This window comes from Buteo buteo, chromosome 2 (genome assembly GCF_964188355.1).
Source record: "Buteo buteo chromosome 2, bButBut1.hap1.1, whole genome shotgun sequence".
Taxonomy (NCBI): Eukaryota; Metazoa; Chordata; class Aves; order Accipitriformes; family Accipitridae; genus Buteo; species Buteo buteo.
In genome coordinates this window covers 69,668,743-69,685,047 of record NC_134172.1, presented here as the reverse complement: position 1 = coordinate 69,685,047, position 16,305 = coordinate 69,668,743, and the positions used below count along the sequence as shown (strand labels likewise).

The window sequence follows — 16,305 nt, the reverse complement described above, 5'->3', positions numbered from 1 at the left end:
AAACCAGTCCTTTTCAATGAATCATGAAAATGGTCTGCAATTTTTTAAATTGTATATAATGTTAAAATATTAAATATAATCCTCCTTTCATAAAAACCAAGACATAAGTCACACAGTTTTTAAGATGCAAATTGTAATAAACTGATTTATGCTAAGCAAAGCCCCAAATATTTAAATCTTATTTGTTATAAATAAAACTAGAGGACATTCCATTCAGCAGCTCCATATTCTTAGTGAAAATTTGTAATTTCAAACTTATATTTCCCTCAAATACATATATATAAAAAGTATGATAGCTTTCCAGTGAAACTTCTGGTTCAAAATATTCTTGAAACTATGCAAACATTCTTTTGTTATAAGACTGACCACAGAAACAACTGATACTCCTATTTACATAGATAAGAATTCACAAGAAACCAAACGGGAAAACTCACTTTGTGGCAGTAGTGAAGTAAGGGTTTTTTCTTCTTCTTTCTTTCCTCCCCCGCCTTTTCTTCTTTTTAAGAACATGCTTCTTATATATTTACATGGACAATTTGTAAATTGTAGCTTTAAAAATGGTAAGGCAGTTAACTATTCAGGTACATATAGTCCCAATATGAAATCAGTCACTTACTTGTACTTAGCAAACATTCAAGCACAGCATATTTTTCAGAGGACCTTCAGTCAGAATCAGAAGTCATTTTAAGTCACATCCTGAAAAACAAAAAAGGCTGTACTTTAAATAAGTGCTTGCTTTTCGATTTTTTCATCTAATATTAATAATCTTACCAAAAAAGTAAACACTCAATATTGAAATATTTTAATGTTAAATGAGTTTAAAACTCACTTACAATAACTGTAACTAACTGCCATCTCTGCTATATGCTAAACAGTTCAAAAGTCTGAATCTTAACATCACAAATGCCACCCAGTAAGCTAGATTTCATTTCACATAAGAACTAAACATATTTGTTTTAAATGTTTGGGGTTTTTTTACTTTGGAAGAAATAATGAAACTGTTGTAGATGTTTGATCTTAGTAACTTTTAAACCTTAATATAAAAAGCTGCAGCCCCAATTAAATTATTTTGTAAAGTTATGACTGGCAAGTAAAAATTAAGTGTGTAGCCACTCTACGTCAGCCTGTACACACTGCTTGGTACATAACTATTAAATGAGAATAGCAAACTGTTTTCAGAGCTATGAACACTCAGGTTTCTGTTATTCTGTTTTTCTATGAAATTCTAGGAATGATTAAATCCATATATTCATGCATTTTGTACAAGGTATGATTAAGTGTACTAATTAGCGAGATTCTGGGTCTCTACAGAGAATTACAGTAACTTAGGAAAAGTTTTAAACAACAGCTGTGTGATTGAATTGATTTACTGAAAACTGCTTAAAGCGCTACGTAAAGCAGAGGCTGTTCAAGCTAATTAGAAAAATAAATTGCTCTTGGGAAATATTTATGAGACATTCACATGTAAGTGCACACCATAGTCCTATCCAAAATCAAGAGTTTCAAAATTGATACTTCTACCCAGACTACTTAATAGGTAATCATTAGCAGGCAGGTAAAGGAGTTTTATTCAAGTAGCTCATTTCTTAAGAAATTAAACTAAAGCTTTTCATATCAACTGGTTGCATGTGCATTCATCTGCTGTTTTAACCATCCCTTTGACAATACTGATTGTAGCTTTATTTATATGAACTGGAATTACCAATTAGAAGGTTGATTGACAATGTGGTCACGTAAGAGTAAGCATCACGAGTATATTGTCTCCTAATTAAAGACTTCTATAACACCATTTTATGCTAAATCAACCTCTGCTAATCATGGAAACCAGAATAAAACCACAAAAAAAAAAAAAAAAAAAAGAAGAAAAATCTAAGAAATCTTAAGATGCAGTATCAGAAACATTTGGACATCATGGAAAATTAAATCCTTCAGCTGTTCATTTCTGTAAAAATGCTAGACCTGACCTATACTACACACAGTGATAGCTTGCTATCTAGCTTCCCTGGGATGGTCTTATACCCAACAAGGGCTATTTTCTGATGTCTCCACTGGACAGAATTTATGAAACAAAAAGGTAGCATAAATTACATTCACTGTTCAGATTGATGTGCAGGGTTTTTTTCCTTAAATTTCTACAACAGCTTGATATACACCTGTGCAAGAACAGAAGCAGTTCAACAGAATCACAAACAACAGTCTCACTGAGAAGCTGACCTATGCAGGAGAAATGAACAGCACAAAATCACTTGAAGGTGGAAGATTCAATACCCACAAGTATCAAAAGGATTCTGTATGACTGGCAGTGCAAGGGAGAAGAGAAGAACCCTGAAAACGAAGCTGAAGACCACACAAAAATCTTGACATTATGTAAATTAGTTTGAGAATATTCCTTCTATATTCCTCTCAAGTAAATATTCATTCCATGGATGTCAATATCTGAGCTGTTTAAACAGAAGATGGAATACAACTTCTCAAAGAAGTACTGCAGTAAATTAAGTAAAAAATAACCTTCTGAATAATCTGAAGGCTCTTGAAGGGTTAGAAAAGCATCTAGAGTAGCATTTGCACTAATTTGGTCTGGCCAAACACTGCAGAGGACCATCCTGTGAGAACAGTCAACTGGCGGGGCAACCTAGACAGATATTCTAAATGCTGTTCTACTAATCAGGATGAAATTAACACAACCTGAAGTACGGGTGAAAACCCTACCCAGTAAACCAAACAAAAAGTTAACACCAAATATGCTACAGTAACATTTTGCCATATATCAAAAGTAAATTAGACCTCAAGTCACTATCACTATAAATAAAGCAGGACATGAAAATTCTATAATCTAATAAGTCATTACATTGTTATCATCTACGACATTTACATGAAAAAATAAAATACGTCCCTCTTTTTCAATAATACTTGGTCTTTTCCTGCTAATGAGAGCCCGAACTTTTACATATTGAAAGTTGACCATTCAACTCTGTATCCCTACTGTGAACCTACATGCTTCCTCTTCTGAGTACAGAGATAATAGCCAACTTCTTAACTTTTTAAATACAAAAATGTATTTTATTTCAACATTGGTTTCTGTTCTGCTTCACATTAATTAGTTTAGGTTATTAGAGTGCCTGTATCAAAGCACACTTGTGCACTACGCAATTGCCAGTCTCAGAGACAGTATTGTTCTAAAAAGCCTGGCATTTGGGGCTGTGCAGTCAGCTTCTCCACCAGCTCTCACCACACCAGTACCACTTTCAACACGTGAGCATAATATTTCCTGTCTAAAAACTGCTCAACCAAAAAACAAGAGTGCTCACACAAAAACATCATTCGGCATCTTTTGATGTCAATGAGCTCAACATAGTGACCTTCAACTGATTTCCCTACTTTCAGGATGAGCTACAGAGATACTCAGTTTACAGCATAAAAAACCTGGGCATCCAGCATAGCCTGGCTACCAAATTTAAGTGTACATACAATCCAGTTTTGGATCCAATTTTTAAAACACATAAAAGAAAGAAGATTACATTAGCATTTGGATGGGATAGCTAAGTGACAAGCTATATTGTTGCCTGTGGCACAGGCAATAAGACAGAGAGCTAAAGCTACACTGTTTTTAAGGTTAAAAATATACATATATATTCATGGTCAAATGTGCCAGATATGGTAAACGCAGTGGTCACTTTTTGAAAAAAGACATTAAAAAGGATTGTATCTGTAATCCTCCTTAAATGTTTTAGAGATAAATAATGTGCCCATTTAAAAAAAGAAATTAAATACAATACACTACACTTCAAACTGCAGTGCATAAACCCAACATTTTTAAAGCTCTGGGGGAGGGGAAAAACGCAGCAGATGAAATTGCCACTGAACCTTAACTACACCTTTGTGAATCTGAAAGTATAATGTAACAAACTACTGAAACAGATAATGAGACTCAAGTACACTGAGCTAATAAAGAGGTTTTGGTGTACTGTAACTACTCTTTACTAAAAAGAGTAGGTTTTAGTACTACTAAAAAGTCTTATATTTTAACATTAAAGCAGCTAGACTTACGTTATGAAGCTAAACAGCAAATTATATTGTAAATTGTATTGATACATCATTATCCTAATCTAGCACTTCCATCAGTACAGTAACTAATAAAATACTATTCCAAAACATACGCATTTGATCATTTTCCACTCTTTCCTTTTTTCCCCCACCCCCTCAGCCAAAAAGATCATTTAATAGATAATAAATGACTTAGAGACTTCACTGAATCAGGGCTGTCAGTTAAAAAAAAAAAAAAAAAAAAGTTGCCATCTATAATCTGGTAGCCAGTGAAGCACACCTTGTTGCAACATGTTAAATAATCTTAACTCAGCACACATCCTTTTTATATTATACATTCCGTCTTAGGGAGACTATAATTTTTCAGGCCTTGTCAGGTTTCATTTACCAATTCCCCTGCAATGTTTAGTAAGCACTACGCACTCCTCAGCTATTTTTCAGACATGACAATTAACTTGAGCCTTGTTCACTTTGCATGTATTAAAATGACAGGACACTTTCAGTTAAAGGATGGTCAAAAGTGGAACACTGAGCGTGTCTCCTGTTCCTCTGATAAATAATGCGTGCTCTATTTTTGGAATGTCATTACTTGTTAATTTGTTTCCTATACATCCCTGTTTGCTAGTCACAGCAATAGATATAGGACCCTGTTACAACAAACAAAATGTATGAAAGAGAAACTCACTGTTATAAAATAGACTAGTCTTTATCCTTATGCCTTTATCCTTCACCATACACTGCCGAACACTTGTAAAGATTTCTCACCTGTCAACTTTTGCACAAAGCTCTGTAGTAAAGTGGTTACTGCACCTCATCACAGGTCCAAAGACATGTGAGCCACATTACAGACTCAGAACAACTGCTGCCCTCATAACCCGGATGTGAAAAGGTACTGAACTTATTTGGCTAGATGTGTTTGTCAGGATATAGCTCTTATAAGTAAAAGGCAATTGGGCATGATGCAGCCACACCACCTACTTGCATGACACTGCTAACAGGAATTGGTATGCTTAACACAACAGGGCAAAAAATATTGGAGGTGGCCTTTAATCTTGACTAATTTTCGAGCCACTATACTGGAAGAGGTAATCCGGGCTTTCAATACAGCTGATGGCACCAGTTTTAATGTTTTTAGAATGTTTTTAAGATAGGTAAGCCCTTACAGACTTGTATCTGGAAGAGTTAGTAAACAGTTATTAAAAAAAAAATAAATTAAAAATTTAATAAATATATAGAGAAAGAAAAAATCCCTAGCTCAAATACCACAAAGAAAGGAACAGGATGTGATGTCTGGGCTACTATAATGGGACTTGGTAACTACTTACCTGGTAAGAAACCACAGAACATCACCATTCTTTTCTATACATCCAGACACTTTAACAGCAGAAGAAACTCAGGCAAGTCAGTAGCTGGCTGAAATACACATGGTCTGCTTAGGTTTTATATTAATATTTAATGAAGATCTAAAAGTGGAAAACACTTCTTCCCATCATCCTTGTCAAAAACAGTGGGTACTATGGAAAGAGATTTTACTGTGACCAGTGTACAAACCTCTCTACTATTACTAACAGCAATAAAATTCTAAAAAAATAGGAAATTTATATTAAAAGTGTTCCATTTACAAGATAAAATACCCTTGACAGAGCTCACAACAGAATACCAACATAACAGTATTGCAGAATTACTTTCCAGCTCTATATACACGTAATTCATAAGTGACTCCATGCCATTTGACACATGACATAATCCACAGGTTAGTAAGAAGAATGCAAGCTGTATCAATGCATCTCTACATATTGCAATGTCAGTTTAATTAGGAATTAAATTTGAAAAAATTCACATAATATTGAATTACATAATCCTAAATTATTTCAAGATTAGTCCAAAGTACAAAATCTCTCTAAATTAGAAAAGGACATCAACTAAGAGCCTTAGAAGATGAAACTATCAGTTTGACCATATAAATCTGAAAACATTATTTATTTATTTATTTTTAATCACTTCTACTTTTTATGTTTTGTTTTTAAGTGGATATATTAAATTACCTGATGAAAGCTTATTTTCATGCCTTATCAATATATGACTTCAATTCTTACACAACTTTGACTACTACACATTACAATAACATGATTACCTTTTCATTACAAACTTAATCATTGCCACTATAAAGAAAAAGTCCAATGCAAAGGCATGATTGCCAGAAACTAAGCAACGATCATATCAAATGCAAATACAAAACACTATCTACTAGTAGATATTAGATGGGATTCATGGCACAATTTACATAATTGGGAGAACTGTATTTTTTAGGAACAAAATCACACATAAATATGGGTGGGGTTTGGTGGGGGGTTTTTAGCAGAATACAGTAGCTCCTGTAAGATAACAGTGTGACAGAGACCTTTTCCTCTGTGATCTGATAAACATACAAAAGCTTTTACCTTAATTTAACAATGACTAAGGAATTAGTTCTCCATTAAAAGGGAGGAAGCAACTTCCCAAACATAGTTTCAATATAGTAAGAATTCAATCTGCAAGTTTTCAGTAGCAACAACTATCATTTTCTTTGAGGTAGCTATACACTGACACTTCAAAAGCAGAGAGTACTTACTAAGTTCTTGGTGAAAACAGGAAATGTAATCAACTAAACTGAGTTTGTTTCACTAAATATACGTGATCCCTCTCCAAGGCATCAACAAGTTCATTTCCTTTACTGAAGCTCTAAATGTACCATCAACAAGTCCATTCTCCTTCCTGAGACTCTGAATGGGTTCACATAAATTTTTATGTATTATATGTATGCAATTTTTTTGTTCTGCCACTCTAACCTGCCAGTGGCTCATGGAAGCAAAGACTACTTGCTGGATTTCTAGAGAGACAACTTAAACACAACCATAGTATTACAATTAGCATCAACTCATTTAGTGCTATGGCATTGTTATAATTGAAGCACACCCTACCATGCCAAAATCTTACTCATTTTACATAGATCACAGTTTTATATAAAACACATTTAGAATGAGAACAGCTCAAAATCAGAGTTTTCCAAAGCAGCAGTTAAAAATTGGGCAAAATATCAGCAATTTCCTTGTAAAAGCCTGTCCATTGCAAGCTTAAATTTAGAGACAGAAGTCATTTTACATTTGGATCAAAATCTCTAACAATACCAAAATGCCTTCAGACAAGGGGAAAAACTGACTGGTTTTGACAGAATGAAACATTTACTGTACACACTGAGTTTCTGACATGTGGTCTCTACCAAGTAGATGCCAGCTTTTGAGATTCTACAATACTCAGAAAAGCATTCAAAACAGATGAATTCGTTGGATTTTCTAGAGCTATTACTAGCAATGAATGTTCATCCCCAGTATTTCCAATTTAGTCTTTGAATCTTGTATGTGAATTGAAAGTATTCATCAATTCAGTAGGTATGGAGATTGGCTTTTAAGAAAAGTGCTCATGTGAAGTAGTAAATGCTTTCAAGTGTCAAGTTGCAGAGCAACAATATTTTTTAATTGGAATTGCACAGCTGAAAAAAAACCATTCTAACTATTCTTTTTATATTTGCATATTTAAAAAGCAAGCTTCTCAATTAAAAAACAAATCTCTCAATTAAAAGCTATAAGCAATCTAGAATTTTTGCAACACTCTAATCATAGTTTTGTTTCCCTGGTTCTACTTTGGGCAACTGTTCATCTTGGGAGATCAGATGTGATCTAGTTGATGCTTGTGTCTTAAACGGCACTGTCATTAATCATCCCACCATATATTTAGCCTATCAGCTTGTTCACTTCATCTGCCATTTCCTAGCACTTGAATAATCACAAATTATGAAGAAGCGCGAAAGTTTATCAACAGCTGGAAACCGCAAACACTTGAAAAGAACAGTCCTGGTACTTCTGAATATTTCTACATGGCTCGATCATATTTTGCCTTTGTGGAAGTACTGGGGAATGGTAAAATAGAATTGTTTCTGTACTTGTACAGGGTCTCCTGGCAGATACTGCAAAATCCTAACAAAGCTAACTTTTTGTTGTATGGATGCTACAAAAAAGACCATTTTCAGTCAAACTGACCAAGTGAGGCAAGTTGTTACACTCAACATAAAGAACTCTGAAGCAAAAATTCTTGAACATTAAATACATCACATCAACTTCAAAATTTACTGCAGTGTCCTGGCCATCAATAGAAAGAGCCTCTTTGATTCTGACTACTAAAAAGCAAACTTTTCACTTTTATGAACAACACAAAATTAGGACTACAAAGTATGCAATCCAGTGCTGCAGTTTCAAGAATCTTTTATGTTAGTGTCTAGACAACAATCTTTTGTTCTGCATTTATAAAAACACAATTTGTTACACAATTAACAAATTAGTTTCTGATATTAACCTTGGAAAAACTCCAATCTCTCAAGAGTTCCATTGCACAAATAGCAAGAAAACAACACAACATAATGCTTAATGAAATATTTTGGTTCCAGTTTTTATGATGCTTCAAAGACAGATTTTGGTATTAGTAGCAGAGTTACACACAAATAAATTAATAGAGAGAAATAAGCCTTGCCAGTGGTGCTCTGGGTCCACAGCAGATGAGCTGGAATACAAGCTACCCAAAACATGCTCACAGTAATTTCTGTCCCTCTTCTTAAATACTCAAAAGCCAGTTCTACAAAACATACCATCCCACACTACCAAGCCTCTAGTACTAGACAGAAGCATTGATTACCCTCTTAAAAAAGCATGTCATAAATTGTGTGGCCATTGTGTCATGGATTTGCAGCCAGCTAAAATACACAACATTTTCAAGGGCACAAATATTTGAGGGAATAGTATTGTTATTACAAAACAACAAACAACAATGAGCAGCAGCTTAAATAACTTAGGCTAACATGTTTAGATTTAATCACAGCATCCTGTAAACAACTAGAAGTGATGCCGTATCTGTGGATTTTTTACCTTTTGAGTGCTCTTCACTTAAAAAAATAAGACTAGACAACAGGCAAAACTAAGCCTACAGAAGTGATGAAGACTATGACCTGCTAATATACTTTAAACACAATGTTAGTTTTAACTGGAAAATAAAGTAGCCAACCATAAAAGGAAGCTGGTACAAGACAGTTGAGATGTAATGCAAAGCACAAATTAGTTTCCTGTTTCTGTAAATGCTTGCTTTTCCTACACACAAATAGCATATCTGAGCACATACAAAAGGAATTTGTTTGCTTGCAGAAAAATCATTCTTAATGAATAGAAGATCACTGCTATTGCCTGACCAACTCAACCATCTGCATATCTGTGCAACTGATATGGTCCATCAGCAAATACAAATTGCCTACCATGACACCTCAGTGTAGAGAGCCATGACTCATAACACATGTAGGGTTCCAGGTACTTAAAAAAAAGCTACATCATGCTTAGAGCTAAATCCTAAATTCACTGTCCTGACAGACAGGAACCCTGGTATTAAGGGTAGCTAATCTCAAAATAGAACAAAAATACCTATATTCATTTTGAAATGAAAATACATAAAAAGAAGAGTATTCATTTAAGATTAGTCATTCCTAATACTCCTAGTTGTCTTAACAGTACAGCTGAACACACCTGATTTTAATCTCTAGAAAAAAAAGCATAAATACAGCTTTAAAACTTTTCCAATTGCACACTTGTATTTCACACTAAAACTGCACGCTTCCTTGGTGATATTTTTAAGTCAGCGATCTCTGAGATGACAAAATAGTATTTGATGAAGGAAACTAATTTTGCCATATTTTGCCATAAATTTCCAGTATATACAAATACACAGGCAGCTAAATCTTCCTCTCACTCAAGTAGAATAATTTAAAGATTATTTGTGACCCAAATTTCTTTTTGTATAGCCTATGCCAATTTGCCTGAGAAAGGAATCAAAGGAGTAGTGGTCATTAGAGTTGCAAGAGAGAAAAGAACCCAGAAGAGTGTACACATCTGTGACATCTCAATATGAATGGAGACAATAGACGCCTTATACAGCTATAATGGAGGGTGTGGGGGAGGAAGGCTACCAAGCCTTTTTTGTTTGTAACATGAAGATGTGAATAATTCTGTAAGATGCAGTTAGGAAGCATTATGTGCCATAACTAAACTAGTCTATTTCTTGCTGGATTTCTTAACTGAATTCAGTTTTTAGAAGAATCAGGCAGAAGTCACGAAACAGACTCAGAGAAACAGGAAAAGAAAACAAGTCTTTGCAGGAGAAGAAGAAAAAGTAACCAGCTAGGTATGATGGACACGTTTTATAAAAGTGATCAAACAAAAGGCCAAATCCATGGAACAAATAAAGCCTAGCATTTCTATGGACCTCAAGAAATATTATTGCCTGTCCATCACAGAAAGTAGATCAGAACCTTAGAGAAATACTGAAAGCAGAAAACAAAAAAGATCAAAATCTTACTAGAACTCACCTGATGTTCGTAGATTAAAGCATAGAAGACTTGCTAAATTTCATTCCAAATTTGACATAGTATTTCAGGCATCTTTATAAGGCCAAAAGGAGTACTACTAAAATTAATTGGTTTTGAATATATTTACTATAAGTTCAAAAAGGCCTTTCAAATCCTAAGCTTCATTTTTAATATGACTTTTTATTAGGAACACACATTGGCACACTAAAAAGACTGAGTATTACAATCACTGCAAATTCCCAGCTCTTTAAAATTTAAATTTAAAATTTAAAACTTAGAAGTCTTGAGTTACATTATATGAATCGAGTCAAGATTTAATTTTCAACTACTTGGAATCCTGCCAAAACACTCTTCCACATTAAACAAAGACATACAGACTGCATGACACATATATTCTAAAATTTCTAGAACATTACAATATTGTATTTATTTCTTCATTATATCACATCATTTGTAGCTCCAGTTCAAAGTATTAAAACCAAATATCTTAGCCTTAACAGGGACAAAAAAGGAAAAGGAAGTCAGCACATTAATCAGTTAATGCTTGTGCACACACATCAAAGAAATTCTCAAAGACGGTATTATTCTATAAAGTTAGTTGTTTTTAAAAAAACAATACGCAGCTTAGAAGCAGTGTGGAATATTAATTTACACATCTCTAGTGATATGTGAGGACATCACCACACAGTCCCAGCCTTCAAGATGGAAAAGTGATTACACTGTCATTGTATGACTGTACTGTGATGACAATAGTGAGAGAGGGAGAGAGACAAAAAAGATGCTGGTTCTCAAATGAATTCTGGATAATAGCTGCTACACCTACACAGCTTTTGGAGCAGAGAACAAAAACATCAAAAAAAACCCTATATGGCTCTATAGGAAGGTTAAGGGGGATACCACAGGGAAAAGGTTAGTATTTAAAAAGTGGAAAGCTCATCTACATGGGAAGAACTGAAACACCCATAGAACATGGTAAATTGAATGTAAACAGGAAATACAGGACTAAAAAAAGAATGAGAGAAGTGCCTTGCACCGAACTCCAACTAATAGTAAAAAGATGTTTAAACAACACTTCAGTAGCAGGAAGCCAGCCAGGGAGATTGGACCTCTTCATGGCAAAGGCATAAAATGGGCACTCAGAGAGGATAAAGCCAAAGCTCTGAAAATCTCTTCATGTTGGCCTTCACCACTGAAGATACTGGAAAGATTCCCACTTCCAACATTTCTTTGTAGCAAACTGGCTGGAGAAGCAAAATGAATTTTAAGGAATTACAGAGGAAGAATTAAACTAAACAGACACACAAGGTGTTGATCAGTTACCAGGATACCCTTCATCCAAGAAGGGGTTCAAATGTGAATCTTCAGAACTGCTGGCCAAACTGCACAATCTGTCATTACAAATGGCAACTGTATCAGAGGACTGGCAGGTGACCAGTGTAGCTCCCACTGACATAAAGGAATCTAGATGGTCTCTCAGGAGCTAGGGACCAGTGAATCTGACATTCACGCCTTGACTGACTTCCATCCATAGTAAGATGGTAGAAGCTATGCTAAAGAATAATATCACTGAGCACATGAATAAATAAAGTCTGCAGAAAAACAGCCAACAGGGCATGACTTCTGAATAGGGAAAGCTTACTCGAGGAGGAAAAAAAGAAAGTTGCACAGAATTACTGTGTGACCTGTGATCCTCAGATTGATCTAATATATCTTGTCATTTTACATTTGTTAAAACTTGCAAAAAGATTTTACTTTTTTAAAATATTTTAATTGCTTTAATGCAGTGGCAAAAATATACCCATATAACCTATTTTACTCAGGGAACTTGTATAGAGACTTTTTGGCCGGTATGAAGTGTGATTTTACTAAGGTTTGTTGACAGAGCTTTATCAGGAAGCTTCCCTAGTAATAGATTAAGCCTAAGAAAAACTAGTGGGATAAACATGGTGCTATCATTCTGAACATCTAATATATTCTAAAAGTCAAAGTTTCAACCACTTATGAGCTAGAGGTCAACGAAAAAGAAGGAGTGAAGAGAGTTCAGTAAAACCTTGAATTGTGCAACTCAGGTTTTTGGTGTTGTTTTTTTATTTCCCTTTTAAACTGTGTATAATTAAAACTCATGTTTCTCTCCTTTAAAAAAAAAAGTGGCTTCTAGATTTCAGCTCCTTGCTTCTCCATTTTCTTCAGTCAGACTTCAAGGTAAACTGCTGATATTTTCAAATTTTCTTTTACAGTGCTGGGGGAATGGAATCCGTTTTTCTTTTTAAATGAAGAATGAGATGCTTTGCTAGTCATGTCGCTGTCACAGTTGGGGTTTGAAGAGAAAGAGCAAATATAATGAGATCTGAAAAAAAACCTGGCAATATTGCAGCCTGCAACAGAGACATACAAATGTGAAGAAAAAGCAATTGTGTTTTCCTTCCTATATTAACTAACTAAGAAGTATTTTAATATTAAAAACTACAACATTACCTGTGACTTCTAATTGTCAAAATTGCTTCAAGAAAATATATATTACAATTAAGTTATGAACAAACAAAACTAAGCAAATGAACCTAGAAAAAAAATGTAGTTTAGAGAAATGAACAAAGAGAAGCGCTTGACCATCAGTGCGTTGTGAGAAACTATGCATAGAAAGGGTCTTTAAAACTCAAAACTACAGGCTTGTTTTCATAGGAAGACTTACTAGCATTATTATATCAATAAAACAGCATATCTACATTACACATACCTCAGAACAAAGTAACTGGACTTAAAACACCCTAATATTAGATAAATTACTTAGAGCAAACGTTCAGCCACTGTAATGACAAAAGTGTAAAAATAGTGGCATAGTTAACACTGATAGATTTTACCAGGTAGGTAAACACAAACATTTGTGTTCAAGTTCCTTAACTAGGGGATGATAATACAGTCTGGCCAACATATTCAAAAGTAACCTGTGTGCTAATCACCTCCTTCCTTTTCTAGACTGATTGTAAGTGAATGAACATGTTTCTGTGAAATATTTGAAAGTAGAAAAGCTATCTACGATTAATCAAGCAATCCATGAGAGAATACACTGCAAATACTGTACCTATACTGCAGTATACTTAAGACTTTCATTCATTTACAATAGTAAAATGAGTTTTGCATACAATCACCGTAGTGACAGTACGGCACAAAAACGGATTTTATTACAGCATGCTGATTTCACCATGCTCCCTACTATAATTTGCCGTTCAATATCAGTGACTAGCACTGATAAAAATAAAGCTACTCATCCATTTTTATTATTACAAAATGCTTTTTAAAACTAAGGATTTATATCCTTAATCATTCTTAGCATCTACCATTTTGCACAATGATGCCTACAGCTACTTCACAAGGAAAAGAACAAATAAAGCAACCAAAATTTTACAAGCAGAAATATGCTCCCCTCCAACATATACCTTACCATATATTAAAGCTCATATAAAATTAAGAAAGCATGCCAAAATCTAACTCAGAAAGAAAGCTTCTCACTTTTAAGACCTTTATGTGCTTGCCCCTCCATCAGTCCGACTTTGGCAATATCCGTGTTACAACTGTGAAATAAAGATTGTAATTCTACAACTGGGGCTAGCCAAGAAACGACAGACAAGCTTCAAGTCACTACAACAAAATATCTTATTTGCTACATTCAAGACAAACAAAACCAAAACAAAACCCACAAAAAACCAACCAACCAAACAAAACAAACCCCACAAAACCCCAAAGCATCACTACCACCAAGTTCACAGTATGTCATTCCAGAGAGAAATTAGATGGATTTCCAACAAAGTAACCCAAAATATCTCAAGAAAAGTCACATAAGAACAGCTTTCCTCAGTAAAAGATGTGTGTGTGTACACAAAATACTAGTTTTCTTGAGCACGTGTACGGGGGGGGGGGGATGCATGGAAGAAAGACTTTACAGGATAAAAGTATATAAACATGGTCTGACAAGGGAAAAAGTTAACATAAGAGATCCATTTGCTCACCATTCTACCAGTACTCCACAAACAGACAAATTATAAGAGATACTGCTAAAGAGAAAAATGGATCTTCTTAATTACCTGTAATATACAGTTATTCACAAGTGATTAAAAACAATCATCCTGGCACAACTACACTATTTTGTCTGCAAGACAAAATTCTACTAGACATCAGTTTAGGGTTCTCATTAGTCAAAACAAAATACTAAACAAAGTCAGATTTTTATTGTTAACATTTGAAATTTTAAATGTCAAAAAATAAATGCACTCATTTATTTAAATGAATGTGCAGAGCTTTTAAGGACAGTGGTTAATATCTGTGGATTATTTCAAGACCAACAAGCTCAAGAAAGAGACATATTTTCTATTGTAATCTTACTTTGACTGGTTTGTTGCCTGCATGACTTTTAATACCTGGTTATGCATTAGTAATATCTTGAAATTATCCAACAAAAGTAACTCCACATTTTAAATTCAGCAAATAAATGAGGAGGATTTGAGGGCTGCTACAATTATGACCACCATTTTGGCTGACGTCAATCCAAAACAACACAGAAAATACAGTGAATCCATTCTGCCTCTTCGGAGTGTTCGAGATCAACTAATGCTTAAAAACCCTGCTGCTTCCAAACTGGAGCAAAGAAATCCCATCTTGAATCTCCAATTTTTAACGAACTGGTCCAGCAAAGTCTGAATTCCAGACTGGCTTCAGACCTTAATTTATCTTTTGACTTTAGCAATTGGAATATTATTTAAAGAAGAAAGAAAATTATTTCTTAGGTCATCTGAAATGACTTCCATGTAGAAGTGACAAACTAATAGTATTTGGTATGAATGTTAGTATGAAGTATTTAGTAAGAATATTAGTAAGGAGAAAGAAATGTACCTTACACCATTGATCAGCAATTAAAATGATGACAATCACACTCATACCCATACGTTTTATCTTTAGGAGTCATCCACAGTTTCAAGTTACCTGGCATCAGACCAGTGTGATCTGTTTAGCACTACACTGAGTTACTGAAGTAACAGGAAACTATGAGTCTAAAAATACATCAGCAAACTATGTAGACTAGCAGAAAAATTTGTCAAATATGAAAATAATAATTTCTACCAGACAATTCTCTCTTTAAGGGGATTATTAAGCAAGAATAATTACATACAGGGTTTTGAACATTTCAAGACAATCGCATAATTTTTACAACATTTAAAGCAAGTAGAACAAGTTTTTCATTATTTGGCCAATGAACACAAACTGTGTACAAAGATATCAAAATGGCTACCAGACAGTTTGCTCATCACTGAAAAGAAAATGCATCTTCTGTTTTTTTCTAAGAGAAGCTTTAGCATTTTATTCTAATAAGAAAAAGCATCTTTACTGTATTTAATTTCATGATTTCTAGAAAATGTATGCTTCTGAAAGAGTATCATACATTCAAAACAATCCCATGTACTGAAAGCCTGGTCTAAAGTTCACTAAAACACCTAATAGGGAAAAAGTATTTTTAAGCTTTAAATATTACTCTTACTGTTTTACATTATAGTGCCAGTTTACAAAATGTTAACGTTGTGACTAAATTTGATAAACGAAAATCATTATGGGTTTATAGTTTGGATCCTCATCTTAATGAGAGTTAACATCTTTAGAACAAAATGTTCAAAGCTGCAAGACATATGCTGAACATGTGTATACATGTAAAGCTTTGAAAGCTGCTTAAAAATGTGAGAATGAGTAAAGCTCATGTTACCCTTGATAAATGTCAGCTGTCAGGCATCGCAGCCCCATACACACTATTTTTTCCACAAACTAGAGCCCAGAAAAAT

At 34.2% G+C, this 16,305-nt stretch overlaps 1 protein-coding gene across 8 annotated transcripts in view; it reads right to left on the bottom strand.

Moving 5' to 3' along the window:
* NCOA3 (nuclear receptor coactivator 3) overlaps window positions 1-16,305 on the bottom strand; it is an 88,454-nt gene that overhangs the window by 31,433 nt on the left and 40,716 nt on the right. For all 8 annotated transcript variants that reach the window (XR_012648755.1, XR_012648760.1, XR_012648762.1 and 5 more), the window contains exon 3: window positions 617-696. The gene's annotated coding sequence lies outside the window, so the exon portion shown is untranslated. The remainder of the gene's footprint in view (window positions 1-616; window positions 697-16,305) is intronic.